Source organism: Pistacia vera, unplaced genomic scaffold (genome assembly GCF_008641045.1).
Source record: "Pistacia vera cultivar Batoury unplaced genomic scaffold, PisVer_v2 Contig310, whole genome shotgun sequence".
Lineage (NCBI taxonomy): Eukaryota > Viridiplantae > Streptophyta > Magnoliopsida > Sapindales > Anacardiaceae > Pistacia > Pistacia vera.
The window spans coordinates 1,115,009-1,129,152 of record NW_022196125.1 but is presented as its reverse complement, the minus strand read 5'-3'; positions in this window follow the sequence as shown (position 1 = coordinate 1,129,152).

Here is a 14,144-nt window from a genome sequence, read left to right as displayed (position 1 = left end):
ATACACTATATAAAAGGGCAAATGAATAGATATAAATTAAATTAATCATAAAAGAATAAGTTATATCTGTTTATTAACAACAGATAAATTTTTATAATTTTTTAAAATTTTAAGAAAAAGTTTCATTATTCAATCAAATTTCGGATAATTGTTTGGTTCATTATTTTAGATAGGATTTTAGGGATAGTATTGGATAATTGGATAGGATTTGTAAAATATGTGTTTGGTATAGTATTTTGACCTTGATATTTGTGTTGAATATTTGATTAATATATTTTTTTATAAATGATTTATTAATATAATATTTTGTTTTGTTTTGTTAAAATAATGTATTATTATATATATAACTTATCAAGTTATTTGAGGTGGGTTCACGGCTGTGAAGATGCAGTAGCTGAGGTGGGTTCACGGCTGTGAAGATGCAGTAGCTGAGGTGGGTTCACGGCTGTGAAGATGTAGTGAAGAAAATGGTGAAGCGGCTGTGAAGATGCAGTGAAGAAAATGGTGAAGCGACTTTGAAGATGCAGTGCAGAAAATAGTGAAGCAGGGAAGAAAAATGAAAACTGTAACGGTAAAAAATGGATACTAAGAAAGCTGACAAAGCTGTGAAGATGCAGTGAAGAATTCAAAATTGTGTCAAGATTGTATTTTGGGGATAGAATTATGTAAAAAATGAACCAAATACTATCCTAATAATCCGGTCCAGAATATGGAAAATAATAATGAACCAAACACAGATCTATCCAAATATTTATTGCAAAACATGAAAAATCCAAATGTATTTTGATTCTTAGTAAAGATGGGTCCCTAAGATTTTGCCATCCCTAGTTCTTCACTAAAAAAGATATCTTGCATGGAAAAGGTACAATTATTATTACAGTTGTTTTGAAATGTGACAATTGATAGTGCTAACTTGTATCAGTTCTCTAATTGTCCATACTTATGATATTCCAAAAGAATTTTGTGTGGATTAAAAAAAAAAAATCAGGACATCAACGAAAAGAGAAAGAGGGATTTTTGGTGCTAAATTCCTGCATCAGAGGCCTTAATCGTGTATATAGCACAAGACAACACCCTCATCACTCAGGTCTTTTTTTAAGACAAATCATTCGGGTCCCCACCCAAACGAACAATACTTTTGAGAACCTAACTCCCATGTGTCTGATCTGACTATATCAACAGTTGAACATTAAAGAGGGCCAAGACACTTCCAAGCCCCTCGTCTCTTGGGGGATGTATTGGTGCCAAAGTACCACACTGATTAGAGAAGAGGGTTTTGATTGCTATATAGTGCAAAGACACCTTCACCACTCAGAGACGCTTTTCAAGATAAATCTGTGGTCCCAAGACCCAAAGTGGACAATACCTTTGGAAACTTACTTATGTCTGGATCTGGCATCACACTTGGATCATTCTAGCAAAAGCTATTCTTATTTCTACTTTTCTTTTTTCATTTAAAAAAAAAAAAAAAAAAAAACCCTAGAACTCCAACGTGTAAGCATAGCAAGCACAAAAAAGAGTAGCAAACAGCCAACTAACATAACGGTAGGGACGTAGGGTTGAAAGCGGCGTATGAGGAAGGGAGAGGCCCACTTCGAGCGATGCATGCAAGTTGAGATAGAGCAAGGAAGCAACGCGAGCCACCAACCCAAATGGGGCCACGCGGCGAACGGACCAGTTTGGCTTCGGCGTGCATCAAGCAGGCGAGCGTACGAGGGACTCAGTCAGTTCTTTGGGGTTGGTGAAGAGGTGCTGGCTCCCCGTCAGCGCCACATAGCTTTGTAAGTTTCTCAACAACTTCGGTCTTATCCAATTCCAAGCCTTAAATAACTCTCCATTTCTTTGGATAAGGGGCGCCTTCCCAATCACCATACCAACCCCCTATTTTTGATATATATTATTATCAATAATAATAAAATAATAACTTTACGATATTTCACGTTTGAGTATTCATAGTCATAAGAATGGTCCCAAATGTAAAAGTTAAATTGAGATAAGAAGGGAATGAGTTTAGTACTTCTCACTCCGCACCGTTCCATACTTCCATTCCAAATTCCAACATCATAAATTCATAACATTAATAATATTCCAAGTTCCCGTTCAAACAACTTTAATAATAAATGATATTTTTGAGTTTTAGAAAATAAATGTATATTTAATAAAATAATAATTTTTATTACTTATTATTATTTATTTGATGCATGATGTCTGTAACTTTTGCGCTGATCTTAACTAATCTCAACCATAAATTGACGACTGAGTAATTTCTTTAGTATAAAGGAAATCGAATTAAAATATTTTTTTAATATTACCAAAAGTTCATATCGTCTCACTCCCCCACACATGGAGATATTATTGAATAATGCTACAGTTATAACATTTTTCTCACAATCCTAACGTGATAGTTTACATTGCTATTAATATTCTTGTTATTGTTGTCGATGATTGATTTTATTTTGAGTGTAATTCTGAGTTTTTTTTTTTTTTTTTTGTTTAAATTTGTTATCAAAGGTTTGCTTGGATATAAATAAGATTCACATTATCCTTTAAGTTTTTTTTTTAAAACGATTAAAAATTATATTATTATAAAGCTAATTCGAAGTAAAAGGATTATATCAGTATTTGTCTTCCAAACGCAACTACGATTGAGGGGAGAAAATAGTTTAAGTCATCGAAAGAGAATTTTTTAGATTTTCATTAGAATTTCTATTTTTTTTTATGGTTTATATTTGCTTAGAAGAAGGTTAGTTTTTCATTTGGCTGTTTGCTTCGTCACACAAACGTCCTTGTCTGTATTCTGTATGTGTTGTTTTTTTTTTTTTAAATTTAGTTTTTTTTTTTTATAGTATGTTATTTATAAATCCATATTAAAAAAAAGGAAAACCCTAAAATAATATCACAAAAAATGAATTAATTTCATGATTAATTATGAAAGTAAAATTATAAATATTATTAAGTACCAATTTTATATGCTTTTCTTTGAAGACTCCAAATATTTTTAACCTGTTAAAAAAAAAAAACCCATCTAATTAGAAAAGTTTTTGTTATAAATTACTGGAATACAAGCAACGTATCTCGATACACCCATTGCACCGGTCGACAAAGCAAGGCAAACATATATTATTTTGTGTAACGGCTTGTGCAAACTTTATAATCAGTCAATCACAAAGGACGAACATACTGGAGAGACTTTTGTTCCCTATAGAGACGGTATAAAATAAATCGAAGAATGAACATAAACAATCATATCAAAAATAAGGATAAATCAAAAGAATAATGAATATTATTATATAGTTTGCATATGTAGCACGGTTCAATAATTCTACGACAAAGAAATTAATACCCCCCTAAAAGGGTGGTTATGATAGTTTTCGAAAATACCGGATACTAATAAATAGCAATTTGAAAAGAAAATGACGTGATTTTAAAGAGTATTTTAGAGAATCTTTAATCTGTATTTATACGAAATACGAAACTACAAACTCCTCAATCTCAAACAGCTGCCGCCATCTTATAAAGACCGTTTCTGAAAGACTGAAACCAAACAAATCAGAGCCTCCACTGAAACAAAAGCCCTGACGCCTTGTTTTTCTTCTTTCGCTCTCTTTTTCTTCAAGGTGCGTTTTCAAATTTGCTTTCTTTGCTTTCCTCCTTTCTCCTTCTGCTTTTGGCTTCTGCTTTTGCTTCGCTTCTGAAAACTCGGAACTCATTTTCATCTCACTTGTTTCCCTTTTGTTTTTTTTTTTTTTTTAATTTATTATTCAAAATAAAAGTTAGAAGATTCAAGAATTTTTCGTTTGGCTTTCGAGAGAAATCTGAGGAGCTACGAGTTTTGAATCTTTCTGCATTTTCTCTCGGCGTTCAAACGGAGCTTTTTTTCTGTACCAGATTCTCTGAATCTGATTAGTTTTCTGTTTTTCTGTTGAGAAAATCGAAATGTAACAATTTCTGAATTTTCCTACATTTTCTGGCATTCAGACAGTTTTTTTTTTTTTTTTTGTAAGTAGCATGTAAGGTACTCAAAATCCAGTCCAATTAATTTTTTTGAATTTGATTGATCAGAAGCTTCAATTATTTTCTGTTTGGCTGGTCAGAAAAGTGAGGCAGATGAAGTTTTTGTTGTATAAGTTGCTCAAAGGTAGTTTTGAGTCAGAACCTTTGTGTTTTTTGTAGTGTTGAATCTGATTAGTTTTCTGTTTGGCTGTTCAGAAAATCGAAATGTAACATTTCTAGATTTTTCCAACATTTTCTCGTCAGTCTGGATTTTCTTTCTTTTGTATATCAGCAGCCAAAATGAGTTTTTTGTTTTTTTTCATTTCATAGCTTATGAGGTACTCATGCATGAATTTCGATTAATGGATTAATTAATTTCTGTTTATTCTGGTTCGTTGTCTCTGTCATCTCTTTCGGAAATATAGTTCTACTCTTTTTTTTTTTTCCTCATTTAGGAGCTTCAATTATTTTCTGTTTTGCTGTCTAGAAAATCGAGGAAAAAAGAGTTCTAAATCTTTGTAATGTTTTTCTCTGAAAATTTCAATTAGTTTATCGGATCTGAAATTGATTTGTTGGACTAACTCTTTTTTTTTTTTTTTTGGGCAGTGAAATTGGGTCGCAATAATTTGAGCTTTAGATTTATTTAAGAAGGGATTAAATTATCTGTGAGATACACTGTTTTGACATTGATAATGGAGGCTAAATTGGTGCAAAAGTTACAATATCCCCACATGGGTTGATTTGGATAAGTTTCAGAGAAAACGGAGTGGTTCTGTGCGGTTTTCTCGGAGAATGAAGAAGAAAAGCGGGTTCAAGTGTTTATATCGGCCATATGCAGCCTATATAACTTCAAGCCGGAATAGATCTGTCGCTTCGGAGGTTTCCTGTACTTTCAAGAGCTTTCCAGGTAGTTATATTAGATTTTATCAGGTTTATGCTTGTGATTTGATTATTTGGTTGTTCTATTTAGAAGTGCGTTGTCTTGTGAAGCAAATATTTATGGATGGCACCACATGATTTTTGGATCTGTTTTTCTTGGTTTAATTCATGGGGTTGCTACTTATAGTCGACTATTCTGGTTGTGGTACCTTCATATAACAGGTTTTAGTAACACAAGTGGTGTATTTGAATGTGTGAAATGTTTTGTGCTTATTGATTCAATTGGCCCAGAATATGTACCCTGTTTATTTTCTACTCAAAGTTGTGGCTGGCTTCAGGTTTTTGAAGTCCCAGATCTGGTGAATTCATCGCTCAGCTGTGTGTTTATAGGAATTAGGAATGAATTTGGTTTAGTATTTGGACTGACAAAATTTAACTCAAATTGTAAGTTATCGGGTATTGATGTATCGTGAACCAAGAAATGTTAGACCTGATCCCAGTGAATGATGGACACTATTATGTGGGCATTATTTAGCATCTGAATGTGAGATGTATCCTTCTAACAGCTTGGTGAAGTATTAGTAGGGTGCTGTACAAACCTTAGTCTTGTTTCAATTAGTATTCAGACTTAAGGTTTCTGTTTTTCAGAAATGGAGCTTATGATCCCGTGATTGATGCAGACTATTGAGTGGTTACTTAAACCTTAATTCTAGCTGCATTTTTTTGTAGACTTTTGCTGAAGTTTGGAACCTTGGGTGGATTATAAGCAAGAGGTTTCCTATTACTAGAATAGTCTTGTGGCCTATTAAATCACCTTATCCTGTCTTTAACGGGGTGGATATGGAATTCAAATTGGATTGGGCTGAATTGGTTGAATTCATGTGTTCTTCCTTGGAACTTTGCAGCATAATCTATGCCTTGATGACTTGGATTTAGATGTAATGACAGATATATGACATGGCTTTTGTTGTTGTCTTCTTGACTCATGAGTACATCAGTTCTTTTTCACATTCAGTATTTGTTGTGTGATGATAACTTTTAAGTGTTTCCAGTTGAATACTAATTCATTTAAAATATTCCTTTTGCAGCTTCAATATGGAACCTGGAGGTTTTCACGCTCCTCTTGATGAGCTTTAATTTTGAAGGTATGGATTATATCCTTTTGTTCCTTCAAATTTGTCTCTGGATTCTGATGATTCGATTCCTTTCCTTTGCTTTGTTATATTAGTGTCTATTTTTATGAATACTTTTGTGAGTTAGCCCCAAGGACTAAAACTGAGTTCAGATTAATGCTCGTATAGACAGCTCTGTGCATTTACTTACTAGATGTCAATAAAACTTGCAGATAAATCACAAAGATTGAGCAATATTTAGATGGTCGCTGTATTATCTTGTTGGTTAGTTTCTTTGTCCAAGTCCTTTTTTGATTGAAATATCAAATGATTTATCACTCGAGTAGTTAAACTTTATCAATATGAAATGCAGGAATGATGGGCTCTGGAAAACTACTGTGGGCAAGGTTCTGTCCGGAGTGCTTGGTTATTCATTTTTTTGACTGGTTCGTACAGTAACTGCTTTTCTATCTGTTACCTTGCAATGGTTGACTTGATAAGGCTCATTTGTTTTTGGCTAAATATTAATTGCATCACTTGATCTTGTGGTTGTTTCAGTGACACCCTGATAGAGCGACTTGGGGTGGAACTACTGTGGCTGAATATTTAACTCTATGGAGAGGTTTCTTCAGAGATAAAGAGGTTAGAGAAATCTCTCTCTCTACTATATAGATTCTTCATGATATCTTAAATCTGATTTATCATTGTCGTGCTGAGTTAATGCTCTTTAAGTGCTTGATAAAATATTGCTTTCCAAATGAAATTGTAATCATTTTAATCAGGCTTTTGTTGCACTTCTTTCCAGTCACCACGAGGTCAAAATTCAACCAACAATGCAAATTTTGCCATTTGAATTTCTTGCTCCATTCTATTTTTATGTTTTATGCTCGTTATTGTCTATATACACTTTTTTGCCCTTGATTCTAAATCTTTTATGATTCTTCTTCCCATTAGACTGAGGTACTCCGAAGCTGTCTATATCATCGACTTGTTGTTTCTACTGGTGGAGGTGCATACTCGTCCCATCAACTGGTATGAATGAATATAGTGACAACCAAGTTCTTCATAATTTACGATCAATATCTGATTATGTCAGAGTAATATTGAAGCAAAAAATATGCTGTTTTCCAGAAATATGCATGGGCATTAGTGTCTTTTTGGATGTACCTTTAGAAGCATTGGCGCAGAGATTTGCAGCTGTAGAACCAATTCTCGTCCCCTTTTGCATCATGAATCTGGCGATGCATACACGAAGGAAACCTTTCACTTGCATTCTTTGGATGCCATATTATGTATGATCAATGCTAACTGGAAAATAAGTTTGTGGTTTTTTTGACACCCTTCAACTTCTCTGCAGGCTTTCAAACGTTTATCAGTCTCTGGGAAGAGAGGTCTGGAGCGTATGAGAATGCCAATGCTAGGGTTTGCTTGGAAAGTAAGTATTTTCATATGTACAGATTGATTTTTCTTGTTATAACTACCGTATTCAAAATGGTTTAACAATTTTTTTTCTTTTTTATGCTTTTGCTTGTGAAAGTTCTGAACTGTATTTGTATTTGCTAATAGTAAGAGTATTGTGCAGCCATAAATGGTCACATAGACGTATCTTGCTCTCACACCAGCTACACGCATGAGGTATCTCTTCTTTCGTGCTCTCTCACAATGCATAAATTTATCAACTAAATTGCTCAGCTATAAGAGGATTCATATCTTGCCAGGCACTTGAACAAATTGAGCGTTTCCTAAAGGAAGAGGCGAGATGCCATTTTAGTTTCGAAAAAGCTCCAAATTCTGGTGCTTCTAATTCTTTGTTATTTCGTCATAGCATGGGTGACGTTCCTAATTTTAGTAGCGAACGTTGTTCATCTTATGCATTCATTAATGTTAAGGGGTTCAGCGCGTGGCAAGACTATATATCACTTTAGTGCATATGTATATATCGATTGGATAGTTTTACTCCCGCCGATCCCTGTAACCTTTTATGGATGATCAATGGTCACAGACTGTATGTCACCTATGAGTCATAAAATCTTCAAGCGACGTCGGATTTAAGCTTCGCGGAGCACAAAAGATTTTGCTTCTCTTCCCCCGACGAAGTAAATCTGTATTTTTAGTTTAACTATGAAAGTGTACAATTGATGTGTATTTTCTTTTATTATTTTATGTTACTTGTAATCTAAAGAGCTTTCACATCCCTATTAAAACTACCAAAACCTACCATTAAGCATCATAAATTAAAGCTACCCAACCCATAACATTTCATAATCATATATATTAATGTCTTTATCACTATCACAGAAAATGAAATCATACTTGTAAGTATCAAGATCATTACCTACCGCCTCTACACAAATCATGTTCAACTAATATATTATTTACCTTCACGCCTTCACCAACTCCATCCACCAAAACCATCATTATCGGATTTCATTTTCGTGGGAAGTTCAACACCCAACACTTCTTGAAGCGTTGAGGGATAACAAAAACAAATGGATGGGAAATTTGTAAAAATAAAATAAACATAGAAAACATTAAATACATTCACTGTTATAAAACCGGACTGGACCAGTCATCCCAATCGGTTAGACCGAGAACCGGTCACGTGTCCGGTTTGAGTCATACTCACATGTTATTATATAATAACCCGCTTTAACCCGTTTAAAAAAGGGATAAAATCAGTGAACCGTTGATCGAAAATTTCAAAAATCCCTAACCCTACGCAATCGCAGCTCTTCATTCTGATTTCCTTTCTCTGTTTCTCAACTTCTTCTCTACGAAAATTTCTCAGATTTCTCAGCTTCTTCTCTAAAAATTTTCTCTCTGAAATCCCACTCAAATCACAATCAACTCCACTCCCTGAAGTCGAAATCGCAACCATTCACCAATCACAACTGAATTCTCTGAAATCACGTGACTCTTCCTCCTCCCTCGTCAGAATCGACGACGTCTTCTTCCTCGTCGAAATCGATGACGCAACTCCATTCCTCGTTGGAAATCGACGATGACAGCTCCATCCTCGATCCAGGTAATACACACGCGATTCCCCGATCCAACTTCAATAATATTGATTTCGTTTGCAAACTTTATCTGGACAATGTTTTTTGAGGATTCATTGTTTTTATTTTGCATAATCTGTGATATTTTTGATACTTTAAAGCTTTCTTAAAAAAGTACACATTGTCTGTTAAACATATTTTTTTCCTTTGGGATATCTTCACAATAATTTTTGCCTCAATTCTTTAGGGTATCTTTTTAAGCTGAGCTATTTATCATTTAGAGTGCAATAATACGAATAAGGCTCTCTTTAATCCTCAGGAGTAATGTGTTGTAAGCTGCTGTGTCTTAAACTATATTTTTATGAAATGAGGGTCTAGCTTCAAGAAACTGATTAAAAATTTTAGGATACGGTGAGTTAAATTTTTAATTGAATGTTGGTATTGGAGGATGTTTGTTATAATTTGTTTGATTGAAAGTTTTAACTGAATTTTTTACATTGATTTATAGCTAATAGTAATTTTGTAAGTAAAATTCTGTGTAGTTTCTTTGTTGCTGCAATCTTATTTAAACACATTACGGTGTGATATTGTCAAGTTTTAACTTTAATTTGTAGCTCTAATTAAAGTAATTTATGTCTAAATGGATGTCATTTGCAGGACCCAATCTTAATGGACCGTTCGAAAGGCAATCTGGCCACCACCTGGTACTCCTACTCTGCTGCTAACAGAACATGGCTGTGATTTGGGGGAGAAGACATTGTACGACTACTTGCTCAACTCCCAAGAAGGTATGATCCTATATTATAAGAAAAAAGGGCAGTTTGTGTGATCAAACTAGACAGAAATTAAAACTTCTCTGTACCAAAGTTGCTTCTTAGTAGTCATGTTGAGTTTCCTGACACTTTGAAACCTTTATGCAGTACATTCCTGGAACAAGATGGTTTGAAGAAGCCACAGATCGTGCCGACCTAATTGCATAGTTGAAGCATCCACCTCATCTTAAGCGTTTGCTGATACTTTGTTTTTCCAACCATGCCATTTGCAGTTGTTGGAGATTGTTTCGCAAAGCGGATGTAGTACTATTTTTTTACCAATAAATTTAATAGACCATTTAGTCACCAGCCATGCTCTCTGTACAATGAGCATTGCTTATTTGAGGAAAAAAAAAAAAAAAGGGTTGCTGCCATTGGCAAACATATCATTCATTCAAATTGCTGGTTCTAATTATATTTTATGAATATTTTCTTGATAGTAATTAAGTTGTTAATTGTCTTATTAAAAAAAAAAAAAAAATCCTTAAAAAAAGAAAAAAAAGTTTTTTATGTGTTGATGTCATCATGCTGATGTGATGACATCACCGTCCAATCGCCCGTCCAACTGATTGGACCATTAACCCAAAATGAGAACGACAACACAACGGGTGAAATTGCGAAGCGAAATTTCGGATAACATATTTTATTTTTATTAAAAGAGAGATTACAGCAAAGTTGTGATAAATGATTTTAGAGTCCTTTAACTTGCGAAGAAAGTAGTAGATTACTTAGCTATATACAACAATCTTTGACAAGTAACACATGAAATACATTTGAGTTTACTCTTTTTTATTTCAATTTATATGGTGTTGAGCTTGAGCAAGTTCACCTGACCTGAACTGAAAGAGCTTTCTTCAGACCCTCTGTAAGATTGGACCAGACAACAGCAGATGAGGGCTTTGCCCAGCTCCACTTTTCGCCCTTCTGGGTAAGTAAGAAAAATTAGTCATATCTTGAACAAGCAATAAAGCCAGAATATTCCAAGTTCACTGTGTCATCAGCAATCGAGTTATGAAGATCCATCACCCATCAGAGCATTCATAATTTGCGCAAAAATATGACACACTTGAGAACAAACTTCGTGAGCAGCTACTTCCAGCAGGATTGTTTATCAGAACTAAAGCAAAGAAACTGCAAATTCATACTAGTATGGACAAGCATAGTGGGAAAACAAAGTTTTAAGCCCAATCATTCGCATTAGCAATCTTTTCTTTCACAACATGAGAATTCAATAAACCTACTTAGCGAACTCAGACTCAAAATGGAACCCTAACCGAAACCTACACTCTTTGATAGTCGTAATTGATAGTCGTAATTACTTAGGATTCGAACCACCTTGTGAAAGCAAACCAAAAGCCTGATAACTTGATTAAAAACAATCAATTTCGCATTAGCAACTTTAACAGACAATCCTAACTAATCCAATAACACTCGAAAACTTGTCGCTCTTTTTCACAAAATTTAAAGATTTCCTACCATTCAAACCCGTAGTAACACTGTTAACTAATTCAATAACTTCAACTTCAGTCACAACATGTACTTGGTCCAAAGCAATCAAATCCTAAACCTCGTGAGAGCAAACCATGAAGCTGATGGCTTGACTGACCCTCATTCGGGATTAGCAACCTTTACAAGATACTTCTAACGAACAGTACTCCTTGAGAATCTTGTCCCTCTATTTAACACAAGTCTTCAATAACTTTCAAACTTATAGTAACCGTCATTAACTAATTCAACATCTTTATTTAGTTAGTAACTTAAAAAAAAAACTCAGCTCAATACAATTATACAGCAAAACCACACCATAAGCAGCCAATACCACGAACACAAACTTGAATCACAAAATTCCAAGCAACAACAATCACACACAACGAACGAAAAGAACATACCCAAACCAACAAAATTACTCAAACATTTACACCATGACGGCGCGCACATTCACAATCGCCGCCCTTAGGGACCTTAAGCACCACATTACACCGCAAAATACTCCCCACAAACTCCCCACCCTCACCCGTCTCCACATCAATTTCAGCACACCAAACCTCGACCTCATTTCCTCCTCTCCCCCCCACACCACCACTAACTTGCCCCTACATTGCCATCGTGCGCCGCATAAAAACCGCGCAATGACAAACCCCTTCTTCCCCTTCCCCTCCCACCACACCACTGCCATCAAACCCCCTAATTTTCCCCAAATAATCATAGCAATACAACACTCCTCACCACACACACCCCTCCCTCTCCATCCCAAACCAATTCACTCTCCACTCTCTCCCAACTCATCTCTTGGGATCAAACTTCACCCCACCTCTATCAGCCATTGCATAAACTTGCCCCCTATTACACACACTTGCGTGCATCCATTTTTCACGCACATCGCACTCAGTGTGAACCAAGGCTGCCACGTGTCAGTTTTTCGGGTCGAAAACTTCTGCCCAGTTTCTGTTTTTTGACCACGTGTCCACTAACACACCGCCGAGGACTACACTTTACCGTCCACCCCTCCGGCCGCCGCGCGCCCACGCTCATGCTGGGGGCTCTTTCCCACGTGATTAGCCGGCAGTCGAGGGCCCACACGTGCGAGGAGGCACTCGTTGACGGACCCCCGATGAGGTAGAAAATGTGACCGACACGGCGACAGAGGAGCCGACGGAGGCGAGGATGGGAGTGTGGGGGGGGGCGAGGAGAGGTTGCTCGGTGAGGGGACGCGGAGGGCGAGGTAAAGGAGGGCTGGAGGAGTTGAGGATGGCGCATGTGGTGTGAGGGAGACGGAGGCGATAATTGGGTGAGAGAGCGGGAGATTGAGCTAGGATGTTTAAAGCGACGTCGTTTGGGAGGAGGGGATTAGGGTTACTTGCAGTGGCTGTGCTGTGACATTGCGTTGGTTGGTTGGCTGTGGATTGAGTTGTATCTTAGCTTGAGAATTTGAGAGTTTGGTTTATTAGTTTTTTCACTGTGGCGGCTAGCCAAGCATACTTGCTATTTTGAACAAATCAAAACGAAGGAAAAGGTACTACTACATCTCTAAAGTTGTTTTACCGTGTCACCCTCTGTTTGAAGGTTATCCGTATAATATAAAACATTACTTGTGTAGCAAAATAATTTTAAATTAGGATATAATTTTGTTCCTTTCTTATTTGATTAAAGTTTCATATTAGAAATTTAAGTGTTTTCTCTTTTATTTAGGAGTTTCAATTTTTGTTAATTTTACTTTTTATTTTATAATTAGTCAACAGTTAAGATTTTTTGTTTAATTAACTTTTGTATTTAAGTATATTTATTTCTTCCTTATTAAAGTCTGTAGTTGTGTCCTAAATGGTAAGGAACATGGGCATAAATTATTAAAAGAATCTGATTATCATGCATCAGTTTTCGTCTAACTTTATAAGGAACAAAGTAGGTTGTAGTCAGATGTACTGTGAATGCCATTAATGCAAAACCTAAAATCCAATATTCCAAGTTCTGATGACCTTCACACATTCCAAATTCTGATTTTAAGTAAAAATAATCAAGTGGGTCACGTGTGTTCTGCTGCATTATTAATCCCTGCACGTGAAAACCCTTTGTTAATAGGACCAAAAGCCTGATACCCGATCCAATGGGATTTTCATCTCAGCCTTCAAGATGAGGGTGAGCTCAATCTCCTAGTTGTGCAGGCTAGTTTCTTTTTCGGTCGGCCGAAATTATAGCCCCTGATGATGACTGGACTATCTATTCTCAGAATTTTCTATCCCTGTGTGCCACACATCTCAAGCTTTCTCTTTGGTCTTCTCTTAAGGACTCTTCTTTATATCAAGTGCTGTTTTTATTTGTTTCTAATTATGTTCCATCCTTGCGAAATGCGAATGCAAAAATTATGCAGTAAATGAGGTAAAACTAAGGCAACAATTGTTATTAATTCGTCTATACATAAAAATTGAAGTTTATTTTAGCTATGTGTGTCAAGTCCGTACACTAGTTACAGCATTCCATCACTCATCTTCTCCGATGGGTCAATACCCTTTTCTATGCCCACAAATCTTGCAGGACTAAACGAGTAAGATCAACAATACTGGAATGACCATCCATCACAAGTTCAGCTAAAGCAGCCCCTGTCGCGACCCTTTAAAATTCCCCAGCAACTGTGTCCAGTTCTTCCCCATAACAACCTTTAATACCTGGATTTCTCCTATTATAGGCACGCTATCCTCGTACATGGCAAGAAACATGCTGCTCTGCCTTCACTCGCACCTCAGCTCCCCTAAATGACTCGACACTGTTCTAGCGACCCTCTTAGCACCTTTCTAGATTCCGGCTCACCTGAAATTGTTTCTGATCATCTGGCACCTCTTGCTCTGAGACATCCCACA